The sequence below is a fragment of the Pseudonaja textilis genome, chromosome Z (genome assembly GCF_049901715.1).
Source record: "Pseudonaja textilis isolate UNSWEBS1 chromosome Z, rPseTex1.2, whole genome shotgun sequence".
In the NCBI taxonomy this organism is placed as follows: domain Eukaryota; kingdom Metazoa; phylum Chordata; class Lepidosauria; order Squamata; family Elapidae; genus Pseudonaja; species Pseudonaja textilis.
In genome coordinates, this window is record NC_142008.1 from 17,587,734 (window position 1) to 17,614,647 (window position 26,914).

Sequence of the window (26,914 nt, forward strand, 5' to 3'; positions counted from 1 at the left end):
ACAGAAATTTTGGGCTCAATTGAGGTTGTAAGTCAAGGACTACCTGTACACAAATTATTTAACCAATTCATATTATCTTTAAGGGTTTTTAAAAATCTTGAAAGGGTTTCATCAATAGAAACCAACATAGACTTATAATGACAGTGATGTCTATCCCCTTTTACAGTTTAGGATTATCCTTCCTTATCTGAAGTAGGGTCTATCCTATGGAAAATATCATCTGATCTTTACAGGAGTATATGTATCCCTAGAGTATTGGGGCAATGGGTCTTCACTGCTCTGGATCTTTTTGTCCAACAATGGGGCAGACACGCAAGAAAACCATTTTCAGATTATAAAATCAGACAAATACCAACATTCTTTGTTACAGAATGAAACAACTGAATATTCGAGTAAAATGTTTGCCAAATGATATAGCTTTGTTATGAAATTTAGATGCCACTGAATTACATTAAGCAATTTTTTTCACGATGTTTGTAAAATCAAAATAACTTTAATAATAGCCTGTTATAATGAATACATTCTTGAATGCAGCAGAAGAGAGAATATCAATTGCACTGAGTAGAACAGCTGAGTTACTTTCATCTAACTGTCATTCAGATATTAACAATTATGTACTATTATGAAGGTTTAGTATTTACTCCAAATTGCCATTACTACTCAAGTTCATAGTTGATCCTACAAAGTATATAAAATTATAAAAATATAAAGGCTAGCTGAAACATTCAGACATGTCTTTCTACAGGATATTTAAACATAAATCATTTTTGAAGTTTGAATCTCACTTTTTACTTTCTTATATGGTGGATAATTTTTTGGTCTCTATGTACCATATTTAACATAGTAAGCTAAGCCATAGTAGACTAGGTAAAGATATAAATAGAAGGTAAATTTTCCCCTCTCAGATATATGCTTTTAACAAAGTTGCTTTGAAATCTTTGCTTTTGGTTAAGCTGTGTTAAGCCTTATATCACACTTTCCACAGACTTCCTGCCTCAAAATGGCAGAAATCACCAATTATAGTCAAAGGAATCTTGAGATAGCTTATCCACACTGAGATTTCTGGATGTCAAAAGTATAGAATGCAGGTTAATAAAATATGGTTTATGTATGGCGAAGAGAAATATTACCAAGATACATATGCAAGAAGTACTTTAAATACAAACTGTAACTTTCAGATTTATATGACTATTATGTTAACTAGTTATATTATACCAGTTGGATTCTTCTACACAGAAATGTAGAAGACAGTAGTGTTCCATTATCTCAGGGGTTGCCACAAAGAAGAGGGAGTCAAGCTATTCTCTAAAGCACTTGAAGACAGGACAAGAAGCAATGGATGGAAACTAATCAAGGATAGAAGCAACCTAGAACTAAGAAGTGAAACTCAAAAAACTAGAATATCGTGCAAAAGTTCATTTATTTCAATAATGCAACTTAAAAGGTGAAACTAATATATGAGATAGACTCATTACATGCAAAGCAAGATAGTTCAAGCCGTGATGTGTCATAATTGAGATGATTATGGCTTATAGCTCATGAAAACCCCAAATCCACAATCTCAGAAAATTAGAATATTGTGAAAAGTTAAATATTCTAGGCTCAAAGTGTCCCACTCTAATCAGCTAATTAAGCCATAACACCTGCAAAGGGTCCTGAGCCTTTAAATGGTCTCTCAGTCTGGTTCAGTAGGAATCACAATCATGGGAAAGACTGCTGACCTGACAGTTGTGCAGAAAACCATCATTGACACCCTCCATAAGGTGGAAAATCCTCAAAAGGTAATTGCAAAAGAAGTTGGATGTTCCCAAAGTGCTGTATCAAAGCACATTAATAGAAAGTTATGTGGAAAGGAAAAGAGTGGAAGAAAAAGGTGCACAAGCAGCAGGGATGACCGCAGCCTGGAGAGGATTATCAGGAAAAGGCCATTCAAAAGTGTTGGGGACTTTCACAAGGAGTGGACTGAGGCTGGAGTCAGTGCATCAAGAGCCACCACACACAGACAGATCCTGGACATAGGATTCAAATGTCGTATTTCTCTTGTCATGATGCTTTTGAATAACAAACGTCAGAAGCATCTTACCTGGGGCGAAGAAAAACAGACCTGGTCTGTTGCTCAGTAGTCCAAAGTCCTCTTTTCTGATGAAAGCAACTTTTGCATCTCGTTTGAAACCAAGGGCCCAGAGTCTAGAGGAAGAATGGAGAGGCACACACTGCAAGATGCTTGAAGTCCAGTGTGAAGTTTCCACAATCTGTGTTGATTTGAGGAGCCATGTCATCTGCTAGTGTTGGTCCACTGTGCTTCATTAAGTCCAAGGTCAACGCAGCCGTCTACCAGGAGATTTTGGAGCACTTCATGCTTCCTTCTGCAGATGAGCTTTATGGGGATGCTGACTTCATTTTCCAGGAGGACTTGGCACCTACCCACTCTGCCAAAAGCATCAAAACCTGGTTCCATGACCGTGGGATTACTGTGCTTGATTGGCAAGCAAACTTGCCTGACCTGAACCCCAAAGAGAATTTATGGGGCATTGCCAAGAGAAAGATGAGAGACATAAGACCGAACAATGCAGAAGAGCTGCAGGCTGCTATTGAAGCATCCTGGTCTTCTAGAACACCTCAGCAGTGCCACAGAGGCTGACAGCTTTCATGCCACACCGCATTGAGACAGTCATTGCTGCAAAAGGGGCCCAAACCAAGTACTGAGTACATATGCATGCTTATACTTTTCAGAGGTCCGATAGTGTTCTATGTACAATCCTTGTTTTATTGATTGCATGTAATATTCTAATTTTCTGAGATTGTGGATTTGGGGTTTTCATGAGCTGTAAGCCATCATTATCACAATTATGACAAAACACGGCTTGAACTATCTTGCTTTGCATGTAATGAGTCTATCTCGTATATTAGTTTCACCTTTTAAGTTGCATTACTGAAATAAATGAACTTTTGCACGATAGTCTAATTTTTTGAGTTTCACCTGTACATTATTTAAATAGAAACCCTCAGGGATGTAATTTTAAAAACCAAAAAATATTGCCACTTATTTAATGGTCATCTCTGGAAAATGGGAATCTGAGCAAAAGAGGGCAGATAGAATACTTTTTATACCACAATTAAGTGTGGAGAAGTAAACTGGGGATAGATTATTTGAACTGAGAACATTGTAGGATATGAACATCTTTAAAAATATGTTTTGTTTTAAAAAACTGGTATATAAATGTATACTTTTCATATATTTATAATTGTATAGTTAATCAGTGAGAAGTTATCTAAATACCCACAAACCAGTTATTTTTAAAATGATCTTCAATAGCCAGAAAGCAGTTGAAGAACAATTAACAGGAAAATATAGCAAGGTGTGTTGGATATCTTCATTACTTTGAGTTATTTGTAAAAATAATAAAGGTGGGATATAAATAAATAAAGTCCACTTTAGAGCTCCAAATTAGCATTCAAGCATTTTCAGCCACTTGCATAAAAGATGTGCAGGAAAGATCAAGATTTAAAGCACCATTAATTTAAGATGCTCTTCTAAGTATACATAAATAGAAGCTATCATTTAAGATGTTTTGTTTGATTATAACTTATTTAAAACCAGTGAGCTGCTCTGAGAATCTTTTGGCCACACAGGTATGAGTCTAATTATCATTTGGCCCTAACTTTGCCACACATTTTATTTTCCATTGTATTTTCCATTTAAAATGCATTTTCCTTACTGTTTCAATTCTGCCTTTGCCATTTTATATACATTAGCCCCAGTCATTTTATATTACATGTTGCAATCACATGGAGGTCACCCCTACTTATGTTATATGCACATAGCAATTTCTGTGTATTTTTTTTATTCTTTATAAATCTCATATCTATTTTCTAAAAAATAAGTAAACTGAAGAGTTTACAAAGTCCGTCAAAAAAAGTCCATTTACTGTAGGTTTGGATTTTAATCATAAGGAGAGGCAGATTGGTTTAGACATAGGTGTAGACCTCAATGCTGAAAAGCACTTTCATATACAGGTAGTTCTTTTTTAGTGATCACAATTGGGACTGGCAACTTGGTCATTAAATGTAGTCTTTGTTAACTGAAATTGCTTTCATTTGCTTTACAGACTTGTGAAGGCCATAAATGCATGGATTAATAAATAAAAAATAATACCACAATTGCTGTTACCATAAAAGAGCCAACTTTTTTGGTTATTATATTAAAAAGCCACCTTCTCTTACAGACTACCAAGGATCTTGCTGTTTCCTGGGGCCCTCTTGTGGACTAATATGGAACATTTCTATTTTATATCCTTTGATAACTGAATAACAGTTTATTCTACTTACATATGCAAAGGGAGGTGTGATCTAATACATTTATAGTGTGAACAATATCGGCTGGAATTTTACTTACGTAAACAAAGTTGAACTCAATCCTGACCTGGTAATTAAAAATTGATTTATATTTAAATTTATATTTGAACTATTTTTAAAATTATTTTTTAATCCAGATAAAGACTATTCTGGATTTTAGGAACATAACTAAAGAACTGAATTTACACAACTAGCAACATATATGATATAACATTTCAGATTATTTCTATATCAGTTTTGCTGAATAATTAGTTTAATATAAATGATTAAACTCTACATCCATATACAATTGACATCTGATATATTAGAATGGAGTGAAACAAACAATTAAGAATTGCATGTGGAAGTCTAATTGGAGGGGAGGGAGAGAGGGGAGAATCTGTTTTCCCCAGAGGTATTTGCAGCCCTTTTTCTAAGGTATGAGGCAGCTGTTATGTTTTCAATCAGTTCCAAGCAGCGATTACATTTTAAAAGAAAAATAAATTTAAATATACCTCTTAGGTTAGGTTATAAAATCTGAGAGAAATAAAGTTTTGCTGAGATATCAGCTTCCAATACACAAATTCTGAAGAAGCACATTCCATCTGGAGGATATAGCTCACACAAGTTTGCTTTGGAATGCAACCGGATTTCTTTATTATCTTGGATAGCTTTCTCTTTTACTTCCATTTGCCATGCATTCTATTTATCCCACAAATAAGCAACACGTATGTACTGCACTTTTAAGGATTAATGGGATAAAATGAACACATTAGCCTGTATGTGATATTAAACATAAGTGACATAAAAACATTCAGTGCACATGCCAGGTACGTGACTTAATTTAATAAATATTTCCAACAGAAAAGATTTGAAATAAATGGGACAAACTATTCATCTGTCTTGGTATGAAAAATATAAACTATAAATGCAAACATATTCCCAATTATTAATATAGCATAATCAAATGATAATAACTATACCCACTGCTTTGCTTCTAATTATCATTGATATTCAAAACTTGAAGACTTCTCATTCTTCAGTTCTTCTTAATCTCCAGGGCAGGATTAAAAAATTGCCCGGCTATCTCAAATAAAAATGAAAAAAAAAATCTAAAAATTGCATATAAACTAATTGTCTCAGAAGTTCCCAAACATTTTTGGGCTTGTTTGAAATTGTTTGAAGAGCTCCATGGGCACATATATAAATGATTATCATGAGAAAATTCAAAAATAAGTGATTGTACCGGCACACATATGAAGAAAACAACAGGAGAAATCTAAATTGGAAAAAAGGATACACACATAAAATGGAGATATGCTATGCTCAACTGATTTGTTTTCTTTTTCTTCACCCATACTGCTTAGATTGCTCTTTTTAAAGATCTCTAACACCTTTTTGTTGCATTTTCTTTTTTACCTTTCTAAACTTTATTAGACTGGAAACTCTGAGTCAAACTAAATCTGGAAAGACATTTCGAATAGGCTGGGCCACAGATAAGTACATTACCGTATGTTGTACTGACTTATAGTGGGAAAACCATCTTTGTCAATGTTTCAGAGATGATCTGTCATTTTCTTTGTAATCTCTTCAGGAAAAACAAAAATCCATGGTATCCCATTCAGGCTGAAGACACGAGGGGAAGAGAGACACATTTCTTTCCCATTTTGCTTCACATACAACAGGGAGAGGAAAGAGATGGAGGACATCAATAAGTTGTAGGGCCCTCTCATTTTCCTGCAGTTGACTGGAAGAGAACTGTACATTAAACTCTCTGTGAATTTCAGGGGAAAAAAATGTAATTTGTATATTTGCAATGATTAGAGGCTTTCGGCAAAAGAGATTGAGAGATAGTCATATTCAAGTTACAAGCAAAATGCAAGAAACAACAAATGCAAAGAACATAATATTATTTGAAGTAGATTAGTATTGCCTAGTCAAATCTACTATAATATCATTCTATATCTAGACAATAAATATAAATTTCCTTGTTTATAATTCATGTATTTCCCAAACAAATTCTGCTTTCAAACACTGTCTGCAACCACGAGGAATATATATTATATGGAAAATAAACACATATAATACAGGAAGATTAATATTTTTGCAATTTAAATGTTAGTTATTTAAGCAGTATTTTACTATCAATATGCAAATCATGAAAAAGTTTTAACTGATACAGCTACGATTTTACCTCTCCCTTAAAAAAAGTAGGGATGTAGAAATATCAATGATTACATATAAAATACATGAATATGAAACATGTAAAATGTACTTGAATATTCATCTCCATTTAGAATGGATACTGTACAGATAGCCCTCAACCTACAACCACAATTGAGCCTCAATTTTTTGTTATTAAGTAAGGTAGTTAAGTGAGTGTGAGGGGTCCTTGATCCTAGTCTGATAATGTTGTTGAGGTTGAGTAAAAAAACCATCTACAATAAAACAGTCAAGCTCGGAGAGCACCAACGACCCCTCATTTCAATCCTAAGCTTTCTTTATTGTTCTCATTAGTGAGTTGTGTCTCATTTTAAGATCTTTGTTGCCACAATTCTCTAAAAAAAAATCACTCTTCCCCACACTGAATTTGCTTGTCTGAAGTTGGATGAGAAGGTTATAAACGGTGATAAAATAATCTTGGGACAGTGCAACTGTCATAAATATATGCCAGTTGCCAAATGACCGAAATATGGTCAATTGACATGGGGATGCTGCAACACATGAGGACCGGTAAATCACTTTTTTCAGTAATGTTGTAATTTTGAATGGTGACTAAATGAATGGTTATAAACTGAGGACTACCTGTATAGGAATATATATATGTATGTATGTATGTATGTATGTATGTATGTATGTATGTATGTGTATGTTTTCTTAAGTTTTCACAGGTACTTACTTACATGTATGGCATTCGGCTTTGCTCGGGTATTTTCCCAAGTCATAGTAGCTGTGCTTTTAAAGTTGTAGCGACGTTTCAGCAGAATCTCATCTGCCATCATCAGGCTTCTGTATAGTGTTCATCTGTGAGTCAGGCTTTTATACTGGTTTCAGATTTAAATTTGGGGCAGCCTATTGCTGTGCCAGAATGGTTTTTTCTTCACCCTGATTGGTTGGGAGTCTTGGTCTGTGTTTATTGGTCTTGGAGTTTGCTGTGTTCTGCTTGATTGGTGTTTCTAATATCTCCTGTCTGTTTTTTGGCTCTTTTTGTCTCTTGATTGGCTGGCAACATTGTGTTAGTGCAGCTTGGCTCCGGGTAAATGGACGGCTATCATTAGTTAGGAAGCTAGGTTTCGTCTGGGTGCCTGGTTGGGGTGTGTTTGAGCTGGAGGTATCAGGGGGGATCTGTCTGTGCCCAGGTGTTTGCCTGGCTTGTGGTGTGGAGATTTTTTTGTTTGTGAGTGCAGGCTTCCAAATGATTGACAGTCTGGTGGAATCATCTCTTCTGTTCAGGCTTTCTGGTCTTTTTTCAATCTCTATGGCTTCTCTGATGATTCTGTGGCTGGGGTTTTCTATAGTGGCTAGGGTTTTGGTGCCATTGAAGTTGATGCTATGACCTGTGGTTTCCATGTGTTGGACTAGTGAGGAAGTGTGTTCCAGCTTTTTGACTGCATTTTTGTGTTCATCCAGGCAGGTACTTATTCTTCTATTGGTCTGTCCAATGTATGTGCCCGGGCATGATGCACAGGGGACTTCATATATGCCTTGGTTTTCCAGGTCGATTTTATCTTTGGGGTTTCTAAGGATGGCTGCTATTTTTCTGTCTGTTTTGAAGGCAGTCTTGATGTGATGTCTGTGCAGTATCTTACTAATTTTGTCTGTAGTACCTCTTATGTAGGGCAGGACAGCTGTTCCATAGGTCTGTTCATCTTCTGGGTCTCTATTATGTCTCAGTGTGTTTTTGTGGATCAAGCCAGTGATTTTGCTTTTGTGGAAGCCGTTGGCTGTCAGTACCTTAGTCAGGGTGCATAGTTCAGTCTTAATGTGTGTCTTGTCTGCCAGGCGTTTGGTTCTGGTAATTAGTGTTTTAGCCACGGAGTTTATCTGTGTTGGGTGGTGGTGGGATTGGGCGAAGTAGCGGTTAGTGCGTGTTTTCTTCTGGTATACGTTGTGTCCTAGTGTGCCATCTGTCTTTTTGTAGATTAGTACATCTAGGAATGGTAGTTGTTTGTTTGTTTCTGTTTCCATGGTGAACGTGATTTTGGGGTGTGTGCTGTTTAGGTGTGTTAGGAAATTGTTTAGGTTTTCTTTTCCATGGGGCCAAATCACAAATGTGTCATCGATGTATCTTAACCATAGTTTGGGTTTGTGGATGGCATTGGCCAGGGCTCTGGATTCGAATTCTTCCATGAACAGGTTTGCAATGATGGGTGACAGTGGTGATCCCATAGGGGCTCCTTCAATTTGTTTGTATCTTTGTCCTTTGTATATGAAATATGTGTTGGTTAAGCAGTGTTCTGTTAGTTCCATGAGGTGTTTAGCTGGTTGGTATTTATTTTTGATGATTTCAAGGGTCTCTTTTATCGGGACTTGAGTGAATAGTGAAACCACGTCAAAACTTACAAGCAGATTTTCTTGCTCCACATGTAGATCTTTGATCATTTCCAAGAAGTGGTATGAGTTTTGTACATGTGAAGCTGCTGTTTCAGCATGGGGCTGTAGCTGTTTTGCTAAGTATTTGGCTAGGTTTTGTAGTGGTGCTCCTCTGGAGCTGACTACGGGTCTGAGAGGTATGCCTTCTTTGTGTATTTTTGGGAGGCCGTATAGTTTGGGGCAACTGGAAGATTTTTCTCTTGGGATGATTGTCTGTTGGATCTCTTTGCTCATGTGGCTGGTTATAATTTTCTTCTTAGTTAATTTTTCCAGGTATGTGGTTGGGTCTGTGTTTATGGGTTTGTATGTGGAGTCTTGGAGTAGGTCTGTCAATTTTGTTTCATAGTCTTTTCTGTCCATTACTACTGTGGCATTCCCTTTGTCTGCTGGGAGTATGATTATGCTGTTATCTCTTTTCAGGGTTTGTAGCGCTTTAATTTCTTCTTTCTGCAAGTTGCTTTTGGGTGGTTTACTCGTGCAGAGGATGTTGGTAACTTGGTGTCTTATTTTGTCAGCTTCATCTGTATTTAATTTGGTTAGGCTGGCTTCTACTGCACATATGATGGATTCTGTGGGGATTTTTTGGGGTGCTATAGCATAATTGAATCCTTTGGTTAGGACATCTGTTTCTGTTTTGGTGAGTTCTCTGTTGGAAACGTTGTATACTAATTGCTTCAGGTGTTCAGGCTTCTGGCCTGATGATGGCAGATGAGATTCTGTCGAAACGTTGCTACAACTTTAAAAGCACAACTACAATGACGTGGGAAAATACCTGAACAAAGCTGAATGCCATATATATGTATGTATGTGTGTGTGTGTGTGTGTGTGTGTGTGTGTGTGTATATATATATATATATATATATATATATATATATATATATATGTGTGTGTGTGTGTGTGTGTGTGTGTGTGTGTGTATGTATATAAAAATAAAGTTTATATATATATATATATATATATATATATATATATATATATATATATATAAAGTTTATATAAAGTTATATATATAAAGTTTCATTCTAGAGTTTCTACTTCACTTCTTATTTACTTTCAATATATTTTATCAACAAAGGACATAACATTAATCAACTCTCTCTCTCACACACAAACAAAAATTTAGCTTTCCTCATGGGCAACCTGTAAATTTCCTACTCCCATTCCCTCAAAAACAAGTCTACAATGCAAGTATCTTTATCTACAATATGGCATCAATCAATTTCCAGTAAAAATATTTCTTTTCTGATACTCCAGGTAACTTGGACTATTTTGTTTTAAAATTTTTAAATGGAATGATCATGTTGCATAGAAAGGAAAACTTATTCAAACTGGGCAAAGTACTTCATATTTTATATTTATGTATCAGTGTTAGCAATATTGTTTTAGCTTTGCTGTACACTTTCCTGAATCCATTGCTTGTGAGGTGGATGGCTATATAAATTAGATAAATAGAGAATAACCTCAACCAAACTTAAAATCAGATTGCTACACTATCAATCTCTTCCCAGGGATGCTTTACTATCAACAATTCTTGTTTTCTATTTGGGAGAAACTATTTCTAGTAAATTCTAATTAATCCAATATTTATTTTGGATATTTCTTAGGGAAGATTTGTTTCTAGCTTACTCCAGTGCAACCATAAGCTACCTATCACTTCTAGAAGGCGGGAATACATGATACCATTCTCATTCAAATGCAATTTCTCTGGACAGGTTTTCAGGCTTTCTTCCAAAAATGAGATTTTCTAACTTGCCCTGTCTGAAGCCCTGCTGCTTAGTTTGCCCACTGTATCATAGTTCCTCATAAACAAATCCTTCACCCAAGCCCTATCCCTACCTTCCCCACCCATCCGCCCACTCACAGTCCCCTCTTCTTTTCTGTCTATGTGCATTGATGTTGTAAGGATGGTTTTTTTAAAAACAATGTGAAAATGACAAGAATTATTCTACTTTTTCCTTCTAACCTTATTTAGCATCAGGATAACTGGAAATCTTTAGTGGAGGAGAAATGGTAAACCTGTGGTCTTTCTTTCATTCCGGGACCAGGAGCAGAATCCATTAATTGGGCTGTAGAAAGCATGGTCTGACACAGGGCCAGCTCTAGATATTTTGATCTCTTGCTAAAGTCACATTCTGCTGCCCTCCTTTTGCTAGAAATTTCAAAGATGCACTCCTTTGTTTCTTCTTTTCTTACAAGTTTTTTCTTTGTTTTACACTTAAAATTTTAAGCACAAAATATTTTTTTTCTTGTTATGGACATTTTTACTCTATTTATTGTGAATCACGGTAACTATGAATTACAGCAACACCAATTGCTATTCTATGGCAACAATTCAGTGGAATTATACTTATCACTTTCTGAAGCATAAAGTGCATTGCTACAGCTTTTCCGGATATAAGCTGACTAGCTCTCTCAATATTTTCCCATCAGTTGTTTTTCTTTGGTAATATTAACAGTTTCCTGAAGTTTCTAGTTATACTGAAATTTTATTTTCTTGTGACTTGTAATATCTGATTAGTGTGTTGTTCACTAACACTCAATTGACTTGGTGGATGTTTTCAAAAAGTATACAAAAAAACAACAAGGAATGTTTATAAGACTTTATACTCATGTTGTACAATGAAGATTCCCCCCCCCCGTTTTGTGGAAAATCTCAAATTCAAAGAAAGCTAAAACAATTAGGAAAAGTAGATTTAAAAGGCTTTGATCTCTATCTGCATTACACTCTATCAAAAGATCTCCTCATCTAGCACATACATCATATTTGATTATATCAAGTCGCCCATATAATATAGCCCATACAGACTAGGGTAGTCATAGATAGGCTTTTGTTCTTGTATAAAAGAGAAATGATATCTCTTCACAGCTATCTTTGACATCAAATATATTTTATTGGTTATTCAACTATAGCAGATTTTAGCCTATTGGCTAATTAATACTGTTGTGATAGGGAGATAGATTGGTACTATTCAACAATTGATTCTTTACCTCTTTTATATGATATTTATATCAAGGATATATTGTAGCCTAAAAGCATACTAAAAGGAAAAATAGTAATCTTAGAAGATAAGCACATAAGCAAACTATAACATTTAAGTTCATTGTGATAGGTAGACATTACAGAGAAGAATGTCTATGAGCAAGTTTTTATTTTAGTTTATATCCTAGTGGATTAATAGTTATGAGCTATGTTCAGTTACAAAATAAGGGATTTATGTTATTCTTTAAGTATAATGGATTCTTTATATATAGATTATATAAACTAATGCTTATGTTTCATTGAATGTAGAATTTATCTGAAAAGCAATGTGTGAATTACCTATGGTTTCTACTTCGCAAATAATTTCACACCATTTTAAGTAACTACTCATTAAGATGTTAAGAACTTGTATACATTAAAAGCAAATTTAGCCCATGAGTGTATAACCTGCATTGCCCCCCAAATACTTATATCAAGCTGAGAACAAAGTTGCAATAGCATTTCCCTGCATATTTTCTTCAGCACTGTAATACTAGAAGTTAAGAATGTCCAAAATGTTTGATGAACACACACGTTCTTTTGCATGGAACAGAAGTTTTCAAATAGTCCACAGCCAAACAGAAGTATGTTTGTTTTGGATGGTCTGTTCCAGACATGGACTGAAATGTGGCTCATTTTATTTTTTGATCTGTGATTATCTGGGTACAAGTGTTTCATGTGTTCCATTCTGTTTTAGCTGCTATGATTGGAAATTCTTGCAATTGGGATGCTCTCTGACACAGAGGAAACCATTCTGGACTTAGATGAAGATAAAATGCCTACAAAGTGAACAATAGAAAAAGCAATTCTTCTAGTGTATATTGGCCTCAGGATTGGTGCTTACTCTTATAATAGTCTCAAATGCTAGGGAGGCTATGAAAAAGTTGGTTGCAGAAATACACGTTCATTGGATGGCAATAAACAGTTTAAATTTTTCTCTACCTCTATATTGCCATCTGGTGTTTGTTCATACACCTGTACTATAAGAACTTATTCTGAATTCTATTTCCCATGACCAAAATAATTGAACTATTTAGGTATTTATTTTTACTTAAACATTTAATTGGTAAATCATTTCAAGTTTTCTTTCTGCCAAACCTCAGCCAGGCTGAAATGATTCAACAAAACTTTTAAGAGGCATTGGTTTGTTTTCAAGTTTGAAATAAAACCCTTTTCCATTTTGTGTGCATCTATTAAATTATAATGTACCTAATTGCACAATAGCTGGATTCATATAACATACTATGCTATGATTGGTTTAATTGTGATTTATATAATAATTAAGATCATGTAAGTCAAAACCAAGCAAGCTATATTAAAAATTTAGAATTTGTGTAACTCATAGGTCATTGATAACTTTTCCTCCATGGATGCAATGAATTTTCTTCAAAAGTCATTCAGGCTAGTGGCCATTATTATATTTGCTCTCTTTTATTTTAATATGGATTAATGAACTAACATTTTATTTACCCTGATTTATATATTATGTGGCAATTGTGATTCATAAGAAACTTACACCATAGTCATTTCTGAATTTCTGACTTTCAGAATACTATATTCCTAAGAGCAAACTATGCAATTAATTTAATGTTTAATAGCCACAGACATCACAATGAATCAAAATAAAATTTATTTGATTTAAAATGTTATATAACACTACCTCTGTTATTAAATTAATATAATAATTAGAATAATATGACTACATTAGAGTAGACCAACGGCCCATTTAGCTTAGTATTCTATTCACACAGTGATCAACAGAGAGATACAAGAATCTTCCAATTTTAGGAAGGTGATAGATCTTTTCCTTCACTATTTCTCCTTGATGGATGATGATCATATGCCATCAGATTTGTGTCCATCCTTAGTAACCAGATCTTTGTAACACTGGACCCGCTGCAAACATAAATGAGTCCAGTCCATCTACCTTAATGTTCTCCTTTTCTCTTCCATCTTTCCCGCTTGATTTGACTGTTCAAGAGAATTAGGCCTTTCCATAATGTGTCCAAAATATAATTAAAGCTTGAACATTTGTACCTTTCTGGACTGCTTATTCTATGATTCTTTTGTTTTTCTTGGCTATCCATGGTATTCTCAGACATTTTCTCCAATATCAAAATTCAAAAGCATAAATACTCTTCCTATGTTGCTTCTTCAATGTACATTTTTTTTGCTTTTGTGATATAGGTTGAATAAATAAGGGGAGAATATACAGACTTTATTAACTTCTTTGCAAAGTGGGATCCAGTCGGTTTCATTATTTATTTCACACAACTGCATGCGAATTATGCTTATAGGCCTGTGTATAAGTTTTAAATGAGGACAATGAAATATTCTGGAATTCCCATTTTCATAAGCACATTCTACAGTTTGTCATAGACACCTATCTATAACCATTGAATCAGACAATTATTTCCTTTTGACATTCTGTTTTGTTCCCCAATTTTTTTCTAAAGCTATCTCCTTTTCCATGTATGGTTCTAACCTGCATGGGATAATTCTAAACGTTGTTTACTGGCATAGTGGCATACAAGATTAAGGCTATTGTACAATAGTTTGCTTACACAGTTAAGCCTTTTTTCTTTTGATATTGTTATGCAAACTGATTTCTTCTAATCTGTTGGCTACTAGGTCATACTGCACATTTGCTGGCATAATTTGTAAATTAATATATTTATAGATTCCTCTATTGCTTACAATATTTGTGTAGATGTATCATAAATTCCTCTAATATTAGGCTTAAACTGGAGTTTTGATTTAACTTTATCTTCTAATACTGGAAGTTCTTGTACTTAGTAAATATTTTTGGAAGGCTCTTGGATGTTGACATGGATATTCCCTCCATTTCTGTTTGATCTTCTTTCAATCAATTATCTGTCCACTGACATCCTTTAGCATATTAATTTGAAGTTGGAACCTCACTCTGAATTCAGAAATGCTTTGAAAGAATTTTTTTCTATCTTCAATCTCTTTCTATCTACAGTGCCTTTAAAGATGTTGTAATACTGCTTCTTCTAACAGTTCTCTGAAATCTCGATATTGCTTCCAAGATCTTTCTTGGCTTTGGCTTCTTTTCTCTTCTTGGCAATTTCCACTGTTTGTTCTGAGTTGGCTTTTTTTGGTTGTTTCGATTTTTGGCTGCCTTTTTTAGATTCACCCTGAGCAACTTCAATACCTCTGATTCGTTATAAATGAGGTTCAGGAGTCAAATGTGATTCCCGATGCCTTCTTTGAAATGGTAGCTATATGCACAAAGTATGAAAATTAGTTGGCTTTGTTCCTTCACTTTAGCTTGACTTGGAATTTGCATATGAGAAATTTGTGATCTTTTCCATTGTTAGACTCTGGCTAGATATTTGCTCTCCCCCGTTGTATCAATATGTTCTTTTTTTTACTTCTTCTGGTCATAACTCGCCAGGGCAACAGAAGAGCATGAAGCTTGTATGCTTTGGCAATGCATGCCCATATCCACCAACCCACGGTCTATGCTGTAACCTTGCTACTCAGCATAGACTGTTTTCCTGAAAGGAGCTGTTCTTTTGACTAAGTGCGGAAGGTCCTCCCGACATCCAAGGTGTGCTACTTCTTTTCCAGGGCATGGGTCAGGCCTGGACAGAAGTCTGGTGATATGATTTCCTGTGCCCTACAGAACAAGGAATTAACTTTGGGGAGAAAGGAGGGATCCAGGCATAGAACCACCCTGTTTGAATGGAATACACACAGGTCCTCCCTTATGGAGAGGGCCGCCAGCTCTGAAATTCATGTGGCTGAGGTAAAAGCCACAAGGAAGGCTACCTTGCAGATGAGTAAGTGTAGATTGGCTGCCCATAAAGGTTTGAAGGCTCCAAGGACCTTGGGTAGGACCCAGGTAGGATACCTGTGTACCACCGGAGGTTTTAAGTTGGTTGCTCCTTTAATGAAGCTACACACTATTGGATGATGGACAAGGGACTCCAGATCCCAGCATGACAACACCGATGACAGAGCTGCCACCTGTCTGCATATGGTATTAGGAGAGAGTCCCTTGTCCAGCCCGTCCTGAAGGAATTCCAGGATCTGGGCCACTGATAGAGAGATGGGATCAATGTTGCCTTTGGACCACCAGCTACAAAAGGAATTCCAAGTCAAGTAATAGATTCTGCTAGCTGACGGCCTCCTGGAGGCCTGGATGTCTGGATTACCTTGGTAGAAAACTTGCCCTGTCTCAGAACTCTCCACTCAAATGCAGATGGTCAGTTGAAGCCATAGTGGTTCTGGATGGACTAAGGTTCCCTGATTGAGGGATATTCTGTCCTGTGGAATCCTCCAGCGCCTGGATATGGACAGACTGGCCAGATCTGCGAAACACAGCCGTTTGGGCCAGTGGGGATCCAGGAGTAATACCTCTGCCTTCTCCACCAGCACCTTTCTGATTACCCCTGAGATCAAGGGAAGAGGGGGAAAGGCATATGAGACCTCAAGGCATGGAGTCCAGAGTGCACTGGTCCCCTCCACCCCAGTGTTGCAAATCTGGAGTACAATCCCAGTAGCTGGCTGTTTAATGAGGTAGCCAAAGGTCCAGGACTGGGGCTCCAAACCGTTCTGATAGTTCCCTGAACAGTTCTGGATACAGGTGCCACTCTGAGTGGTTGACTGTGACCCTACTGAGTCAGTCCTCCTGTACATTCATTGTCCACGAGATGTGTTCCATTCTGATGGAAAGAAGATGCTTCTCTGCCCAGAGACCCAATTACTCTGTCTCTCGCATGAGAGTCCTGGAGTGGGTGCCCCCTTGACGGTAGATGTGGGCCTTGGTGACTACATTGTCCATCAAAATGAGAATGTGATGGCCAGAGATCTTGCCCTGAAACCATCCTAGGGCCAGGTGGATTGTCCTGAGTTCCAGCCAGTTGAGGTTCCCCGGGTCTTACTGCGACTACTGCTCCTGTGCCATCTGTAATTGAAAATGGGTGTCCCAGCCAAAGAGGCTGGCATCTGTGGTAATGGTCAGGTGACTGGATTATTTGAAGGCATATCTCTTGGTCATGGCCTGAGACATCCACCACAGAAATGATAGCGTACCTTGCATGGAACCCAGACCTTGGCAGATGAATTACTCTTGCCGGACCTTTAGTAGGGTAAGAGAAACCACTGTAAGATCCTGGCCTGCAGGTGTGCCCAGGGGACAACTGCAATGCAAGATACCATCTTGCCCAGAAGCTGTGACAGGAGGACCAGTGGAACTGACCGGATCGCATGGATCCAATTTGCCAATGCTTTTATGCTGTCTTGACGCTCCTGAGATAGGTAAACCTCGCATACTGAGGTTTCTATGATCGCCCCCAGGTGTGGTAAACGGGTGGTAGGAGCCAGTTGCTCTTCTTGTAATTGATGGAAAATCTGTGATCCTGAAGGACCCAGATTGTGACTTGCAGATCCTCTGCCGTCCAAAGATGGGAGGAAGACTGGATTAGGATGTCATGCAGGTAACACTGGACACAGATTGGAATCGTCCTGAGGTGGGCCACCAGTGTTTGGTGAAAGCCCTGGGTGCTGAGGACAGACCGAACGGTAGGGTTCTGTGCTATGGATGTTAAGTCGCCCTCCCGGATGATCTCCAGGATGGACTGGAAAGCTGCATCTTGAACCTCCTGTAAATCAGATGGTCGTTTAATCTTTTCAGGTCCAGAATTGCTCTCCACACCACCCACCCTGAAGTCTTTGGGACTACAAATAGGATGGAGTAGAAACCCTGTCCCTGTTGGTCCACTGGAACCGGTTGGATTGCTTGAATGTCCAACAGGCGGCTTCAATGAGACCTCTTTTTGTGTTATCTTTTGATATAGGGCAGTGTACGAAGGAACTTGGAGGTGTGGAGAGAAATGTGACCATGAGGCCTAGTCTCACCATGTTTAGGACGTGTCTGTTGTAGTTGCCTCCCACTGATTCACTAATAGACATAGGCATCTACCAATGGGAGGGTTGGACCTGGGGTCACTTGGAGCAGTAAAAGGGGTGACCTTTGGAACCAAAAAATGGTTGCTTGGCCTGGAAATGTTGCCTGTTTCTATCCCCAAATCTGGTTCTATCTGGTTGGCGGTCAACTCTATGGAGGTATGTCCTCTGGGAGTAGCCCAATCCGGTGTCTGTTGGCCGAAAGAAAGGCCTGTGAAAGTAAGGCAAGGGCCTTCGGTCAGCTCACCTCTATAGGAAGGCAGGACTTTCTCCTGTCTTTGGTTTTCATCAAGATGGGCTCCATGGCCTTTCCAAACAGCTTGCTACCTTGAAGGGAGCAGAAGCTAGCTTCCATTTAGGCTTCATGTCCACCTGCCAGTGGCGAAGCCACAACAGACCGCAGCTCATTACAAACAATGCAATGGAAGTTAATTTGGCCGCATCTAAGGTGGCATCAGCCAAAAATTCCGTCGCTGCTACTAGTTTGTTGATGACCTGATGGAAATGTTGGTCATCAGACGGAGTTCTCGCGTGCATCTGGTAAAGTCAGAGTAAGGAAAGACTATTGAAAAAGGAAGCGGTTGTTGTTGCCTTGACAGTCCTGGCCGCCACCTGATGTGCCCTGTGAAGGGTCAGCTCCGCCCTTCTGACCTCTCTTTTCAGAGTGTCCGCCGTGTCTTGAGACAGGAAAGTAGAGGATGTTAAGGCTACCACGGGTCCGTCTACTGTTGTTAGTTGTAGCACTTCAGCGAGGTCTGGAGTTACATGGTAATATTTTTGTCATTCCCACTTGGATTGAGGTATGTTCTTGGTTGGACCTATTGCCTCTGGACCACATCCTGGAATAATTTGGTTGAGGGGATCTCCTCGTTCTCTGTGGTTGGCTCTGAAAAGAGCAGTTCACTTGAGTCTGGTAGTCCCAATGATGGTTCTGACGTACTTGGCTCAACTCCCATGTGGGCTGTGGTTTTGGCTTTATACAGGAGGTATTTAAAGAGGGCTGGGCAAAAGAACCCTATGAATGCTGGGGGGAGTCAAGAGCCAACCCTTCATCCTCAGAGAGTATTAGCTCTCTTTGGTCTTCGTCTCCTGAGAGCCATTCTCTACTTTGTAGGGATGAAGTGGGTGAGGTTCCCTAAAACTTGCCAAGTCTCTTTGGGGTGCCAAGTATTGACTATGATCTAGGGAATTGTCTGATGCCACAAAGGCAGTTTGGCTTCTTTGTTGTAAATGCTGCAAAAATGCCCTACATATGGCCTCTGTGATCAGAAGTTTCATCTGCTCAGAAATTTCAGTTCCTTGGTTCTCCTCTGGATGGAGCCTGCTGCTGTGGGAATAAAGGTGGCTTCTGGGGCAGGGTTCTTCTTTTTTAAAATAGGCTCCCAATGACACTCTGCTGGCAGTCTATTTGACTGAAGGGCAAAGGGATCCTCATTGCTGCCTTTTAAAAATGGTAATTGTGGGGATTGTTCTCTGGCACCATCTGGCAACTGAGTCTGGGAGCTCAGCGTTTCTTGCTTCCTGGCTGGATTAGTCTGCAATGAATGGGACTTCCTCAGGGAAATTTGCCTGTCTCGATCACTCAGTTTGCCTCTCAGCTTTGGAGATCTCTTTCTCCAGGGCTCTTTGACGCTTCTGGGTGTCCTTTTCCTGAGTCTTACAAGCTTTCTTGGAATGCAGGACTTTTGCCCTTATTCAGGGAGCTACTTTTCTACTGCCCACTCTCTATGCTAAAGGACTCTTCTAGGTAATTTGGGACTGAACTGGGGTCCCCCAATCACCCTCACTCATATGAGTCACCTGATGACTCTCTGAAACAGAAGTATCTTCCATCCTTTGTTCCTCTGTCCTTTTCTCTCACTGTATTGAAGTCTTTCTGGTCCCCTACTGGGGAGGCACCAAGATATCTGCTGCTGAAAACTGTGCCAAACATCGACTCTGTTTGAATGAGCTGGAATATGGCAGCTGGGCTGGAAATTCCAAGGTCGCCAGCCATATTGTTACAGCAGCTATGCTGGTTGGACCAGGGGAGCCAGCTTCATCGTTATGGCAGCTGTGCCAGTAAGACCGGGGGAGCCAACTGTTTCGTTGCGGAGGCTGTGCCGGTTGGACCGGGGAAGCCAGCCAATTCGCATGCCAGCTGAGCCGGGGAAGCCTTGCATTCGCTGTTTGCGATTGCGTCATGAATTCAGCTTTCAGGAGAATCCAAATAATTTAACTTTGCCTTTTTGCTCTGTGGAGCTTTTGCTAAATGTGTCTCTCTTGTGCTAAGACTGAGTCAAAACTCAGTCAAGAGAGGTGTACCTAAAAAATTTAAAAGAATTCAGTCTCTGGGCAGAAAGACGGAGGTAACCCATTCTTTGGATTCTCTCATCAGCACACTGGAGAATGGTGTTTTTGCCACTGTCACTAAAATGATCATTTGCCTCCAGTATCTTCCTATATTGCTGTATCCAATATAGGTGCCTGTTTGCTTTAGTTGGGCAGTTGAGATGATCGCACCTTGGATGGCCATGTTGAGATTATATACTTTTGCCAAGAACATTCCCTATTAATTTTTGTTCCCCGTTCTTCCCAGCCATAATGAGGCAGCATAACAGAACTAGCAGTCTGGTACTTAATGTATGGTACTTGCAACTGTAGAGCTAAACAGCTAATCAAGGTCAATAGCCACTGATAGCCACATACATTTGTCCAGTTTTCTTTAAAATGTTTAATATTAGTAGCAATATTCACATTTGAGAGCAAGTAAAAGCCATAGTTCAATTAGGTGTTATGCAAAAAAAAAAACCACCAACTTTACTGATCTTAGTCCTAAGTGTAGTTTTTATACTTAATTTTAATGGAGAACCACAATTAATGTGCAAATGCAATTATAACTTAATGTTCAAATAAACCAATATAACTCCATCATATAAAGACTACTTCTGATTTCCAGCTTTTCTATTGCTTTCCATAGTTCAAATTGAGAAAAGTAAGTTAACCAGCTATTATTTACGTTAATTTGTTCTATTCAAGCAGCAGCAAAAGATTCTAACACATTCTGATTTTTCAAGGGCTACAGCTTTTTGTAATATATCCCTAATTATCCTATCACAAACTCACAAATACAGGTAGTTTAGCACACCTCTTAAGCAGAAATACTGAACTAGAAACCAAAAAGCAACATGAAATTTCCAAAAGTTTTGGATGTAAGCTCAGTGTTAAGTTTTTACTTTGGCCAAGTTCCTTTTTTGTCCTAGTCCCCACATAATTTTTAAAATGTTGGGACTACAATGCCTTTAAAATCCATGTGCAACTTTCAGCTGGGGGACAGGGAAATATACACCTGTATTAAAGTAAGTACCACCTCACATATCTTAACTATTTCTGATATTGAGCATATCTTCTCAAATATTCCTTGAAATAGATGTAATATGGATATTTAAACAACTTATGTTTTTGTCTTAATCAGATATAGATCTTTTTAAAAGATTTTTTAAAAATCCACCTTTATTATTTTTATAAATAATTTAAGATCATGAATGTACCTACTTCTCCTTCCTCTTATTTTCCTCACAACCCTGGGAGACGTGTTGGGCCAAGAGAGAGTGATTGGCACAGGTCATCCAGCTGGCTTTCATGCCTAAGGCATGAAAAGAACTCATAGTGTCCTACTTTCTAGCCTAGTGCTAAAATGTAGACCACTCTCTCAAATCTTAAAATTATTGATGACAGAAATAAGATTTTGGAGTACCACAGCAGCTAAGTTACAATCTCAAATAGTGTAACTACCAATAGTTAGATAGATAGTTCCAATATATCCACAGCTACAGTACACACCTATTATTGTATTACCTACTCATCCTACAAGTAATCACATATACTTAAGCTTAATGACATGCTGAGGCTCTGTATTTTGTAGCCTTATTAAACCTTAGGGGTTTTATTAAATGAAGAAAAAGATGCATACATTAAAAAGCAAATGTAAAAGACAATGTAAATAAAAAAAGTTGAACAAATGAATTACCTCAACAAGAAAATGCTCCCTAATATGAGCAAAGGAGAATAGCCTAAAAAGTTTTATAACATAGTACTGACAGACTGAAATCAGAAAAGCATGCTAATAGTTTATATAATCCCAAATCCAGGCAAGCAGTAGCATTCTTCCTTAGTTACCATCCTCAGCTAAGCAAGAACCCAATAAGTAGCAGCTTTCTGCAAGTCAGTATCTAGTCGCTTTTAAAAGAGAAGTAGTCAAACTATGTCACTGCTGGTAAACATTATAAATTCCACATTCATTTTTGTTGCTATGTTTCACTGATTAGTTAACTTACAAGTGCCACTATGTGAATATGAGCCATTTTTGGGAAGTATGAAAGACGTAAGGGTAACAATAGTAATTGGTCCTCGGGATTAGGCTTGTCCATAATTATATAAATATATGAAAAATCTTGATTTTAAATTAATGTTATACTACCCAAGAAACTAAGGTAAAATTGCTTTAAATCAGATTATCAGTGGATAGACTATAAACTTCAGGGAGCCAACTGCAAGCTCGTCAGATTCCTGAGATTAATCAGGTAACAGCTTCCATATATCACTTCACTTTCCAGTTCAATGCAGGGTGAGCCTTTCAGGGCAAGTCATAGCTGTGGTCATCACAGTTTCTATTGCTTGGAAATATTTTCCACTTTCTTTTATCACTTTAAAGGTGGTAATAGCCTTTTGTTAAAGCCAAAAAAACCTTACATCAAAATCAAACTTTGCTTTTATTGATCTGTTCATACAGTACTTTTGTGAACAAAAATCTCTACACCTGAATAATATTGTAACACTTTACATTTTTGTTATGGCAACAAATTACATGTGTATTAATAAATAGATAAATTTCCCTTACAGTCTGATACCTTAGTGTGCTGACTGGATGTTTACATTCCATTGATCAAGCACTTTAATCCAGCAGGACCCAAGAAGCAGATTTTCTTTGTTGTGGTACCTGCCCTCTGGAATGTAACTATGAAACTAATATCTACTTTGTTTTCTTGAGAGCTCATATCTAGAAGTTTTAACCAAGTTTTTTTCCCTTTTGATCTTGTTCTATTTATGGCATGGAAGAAAAAAAATACGATTCAAGCTAGGTCAGATATATTTTTGAAACAGTAACAATAAAAAAAAACCTAGCTCCAGCAAAACATTTCTGCTGCAAAGCTACCTGCCTGCTTCTAATCTGACTAGCCAGCTGGGTTCCTAATAATGTTTTCAGTTCCACCAAAATTTAGAAGGACCCAAGTGTCACCAAAACTATTGATTGTTAAGAAGAATGTACCCAAATATAAGGAACATTGGAAAGGAGTTCTAGTCACATAAGGGAGAAAACTGAATTAGATGAATTTCTTCTGCACTGCAAGCAAGATTTTTGCATGCTAGAAAGTGAAGATTTGGTGATATTTTAGGTTTATTTTTGAATTAAAGTAACATTATTACCATTGCATAATACTTTATCTTTTGTGAACATTATCTCTTATGTGGATATTGGGTTCATTATCTGTATCTATAGGTAACTGCACATGTACAAGGCTGGGATGGAACATTGCCCTTCTTCCTGGAAAGACAAGAAATGTGGTATAAAAAACTTCCAGGAAGAATATGTATGGCTACTAAATACTGAACAAAACTATATAAGCTCTAAAAATATCAATAAAATACTAGGATCATAGTTCATACACTTCATGGTCCATACTATGCATTATATATCGATTTCCTATGCGTTAATATATTGCACAGGTTTTCATTTATGTTTAACAACTTTCTACCTGTTTTATCAAGTGAAGGGAAAACATTTATGTATAATTACAACAATCTAATCTTGTTTTTCTTTGCTAACGGTAAACTTTGCACTGATTTTAAATGTTTGAAAATAACAAGTGTTCTACAGATACTGCTATTGGAATGTTAGTGGAATGATGTGAGCAATTTAAATTTATTTTGACTAAATTCCCAGAACTAATTATTTCAGACTGGCGTCTAAATATACAGAGTGCACCAATGAAAGAATTAGGAGTGGATAATTGACTACTTTGAGATTATTAATTGTATTTCCTTCATGATATATCTAAGAAATTTTAAAATGGTACAGAGATTTTCAATGAAACATTATTAAAATACTAACTTAAAGGATGTCACTGAATTCAGTACAATGTAAGTATACACAAAGCTGTGCATTTAGAATGCCTTACTACTAATCATGTTTTCCAATGAAATGAAAACTGGAACAAGAAATGTAACAAATCTATATGCCAAGCAGTATTAGAAACTGCCAATTATTCATTTGTTTAACAAACTAATACAGAAATCTAAAATTATGGGAAATCAAAATTTGTGTTATGATGTGTATATGTAACTCTACAATCTGTTTTTCCACATTCTACACAGGGGAACTATAAACTCCACTTTCCTAATCTTGTCTAAAAGTCGCTATGAAATTATAAATATTTATGTGATAGAATGAAGTTCATGTATGGTCAAAATATGATTACAACATAATTTAACTCCCCCCCCCCCCGTCTTGTCCATTTGTGGAGTACAATTACTAAATCACCAAATGATCTTACCCTGAAAAAGTTTGCATGCTCCTTTTCTACAAAGAATAATAATAAAAGTAGTCCTCAGGTTACAACTATAATTGAGCCCAAAAATTCTGTTACTGAACAAGACAGTTGTTAAATGAGTTTTGCCCAATTTTATGACCAATCTTGCCACAATTGTTTAGTAAATCACTGTAGTTGTTTAGTAACACAATTGTTAAATGAATCTGGCTTCCCCATTGCTTTTTCTTGTCACAAGGTTGCAAAAGCTGATCACATGATCCCACATGTGCCAATTACCAAGAGTTTGAATTTTATTTTGATCATATGACCATGGGGTTGCTGCAGTAGTTGTAAGTGTGAAAAATGGGCATGTCACTTTTTTCAGTGCTGTTGTAACTTTAAAAGGTCCCTAAATGAACTGTTGTAAGTCAAAGACTACATGTACTGATTTAATCTTTTTGAAAAATGAAAGAATTCCTAAGAGAGTCACCTATTTATCTACCTAGAAAATTACTAAGAAATTACTATCCCACTAAAGGTTGTCAATTTAAGTTCTGAAGCACAATTATAATTATTAGTGTGGTTTAGCAACCCAGCTGTTCAAAGCTCTCAAATAAACAGTTCATTTCCATAAATCTGCCTGATCCCAAATAATGTGCTAAGCTTTGGTTTCTCTAACAAGATATTGTTGCCAGAATTTGCAGCACTAAGCCATAAACCATGACTTATAAACCATAATGATTGTGTTTCCTTATATAATGATGTAATGTGAGGGGTGAACATAACCACAAAAAGTCAATCTAATGATCTCCCCATATGCTTTACTACTATTGTGGTATTACTATATATATACTGTATATTAAACCATATCCACAGAACAACTGAGTGCCTCCAAATCTTATATATGAGTAAATTGTAGCTTATTAAAAATGTATGTTAATAATAAAGAATTTAACCAGCAAAAGTTCTTTAGGTAACACAGTCAATCATACCAAGTATCATTTTGATATTTCCCCCCTTTGCCTCATACCCTATGTTGCTAAGGGTACTTGTCACCTTGTACACCTGGGCTTGACAAAAAAAGACCAATCTCCTAACACTTCATCCTTAACTCAGCTTGTTCTGGCAAGATTCACAGACACATCCTGGTTAGATTAGAATCATTACTGCAGACAAAAATGAACCTATAAACTCCCAATTCACTGTAATGCAATTACATCAGAAATTTCTATATCTTTTGCAAGGATTTAAACTCATGGATGTTTCCTTCCATTCTTTCAAATTAACTAATTGATGCAGTGCTTGGTGGCCTTCAAGTCAAGCTGTTGTGACATGCTTATATAAAAGCCATTTACAACCTGAGAACTGCTTGTTCTTTAAACTCAGCCTCAGTCTTTAAAACACCTTCTCATAATATAGTCATGTTCTTAAGATTCTCCCTTGGAGCCCTGTAGCAATCAACAGGAAGATAGATGAAGGTAAAAGGCAAAGATTTTCAGTAGAATAAGATCCATTTTGGAAAGAAGTTCTTGACTCCTTATCATTTGTATTTTAGGCTCATGACATTCTACCATCTGAATACTTACTTGGTTGTAAAGTGTTAATGTCATAGTTGTTTATTAAAGCACTCATTTTTTATATATTCAGTGTTGTACCAGATTATTATTAATGTATTTCTTCATATTTTTTTGAGTCATATTTTTTTCAGTTTGACTGAGTCAAACTGAAATTCCCCTTTGGCCAAATTCAGATAAGAGAAATTAGAATGAATTGTGATTTGCTTGAAGTTAGATAGAGAATATGCAGTACAGAATTCTTCAGTCCTGTTATATAAATTTCATACAACATAATATGGCAGCATATCAAAATACATAGTTGAGACACGTGTAGTCATTTGATAAGGGCTCATGGAGATCAACTAGAGTAAAAAAAATACAGACCTACGTGCAAAGAAATATATAGTTGTTTCTTCTCTGGCCTAGAAGTCTTCTAAAGTCTCCTTGAAGCTTACTCAGACCCAAATACTTCCTCTTCTATGACTTCTCTTCTATGTGGGTCTAGTATATGCAAATGAAGTACTCAAATACTCCAGATGATTTATATAAACTATATTGTGACCTCAGGTCTGACAGTATGGCTGAAGTTATTATTTAGATTTCTATTATGATTAATAAACATATATGCAGACATATATGTTCACCACTTGGTTAACTTAGAAAGTAATAAAGGCAGGATAAAAATATAATAAAATAAATAAATTACTGCTATCAAGCTGACTATCTACAGAAGGAACTTTCCGTTAGAAGTAGTACAAATTTAAATACTGCATCAGTTCTAGTACTAAATTTGGGTGAGATAAGTCTAAAAGGAGGACATGCCTTGCTCCATTACTAAGGCCAAAACAGTCTGAGAAGAACCTCTGTAGACATTAGACTGCGCCCTTGGGGACAAGAGCAGTATAGCT

General features: G+C 37.0%; 1 protein-coding gene across 12 annotated transcripts in view; it reads right to left on the minus strand.

Annotated features, from left to right (window-relative positions):
• ZEB1 (zinc finger E-box binding homeobox 1) overlaps positions 1-26,914 on the minus strand; it is a 91,171-nt gene that overhangs the window by 60,200 nt on the left and 4,057 nt on the right. Inside the window, exon 1 of one of the 12 annotated variants that reach the window (XM_087916568.1) lies at positions 5,845-6,077. The exons of 10 other annotated variants lie outside the window; for them this stretch is intronic. The gene's annotated coding sequence lies outside the window, so the exon portion shown is untranslated. Of the gene's footprint in view, positions 1-5,844; positions 6,078-26,914 lie in introns of those variants that run through there. One more of the 12 variants, XM_087916564.1, reaches the window with a different exon arrangement.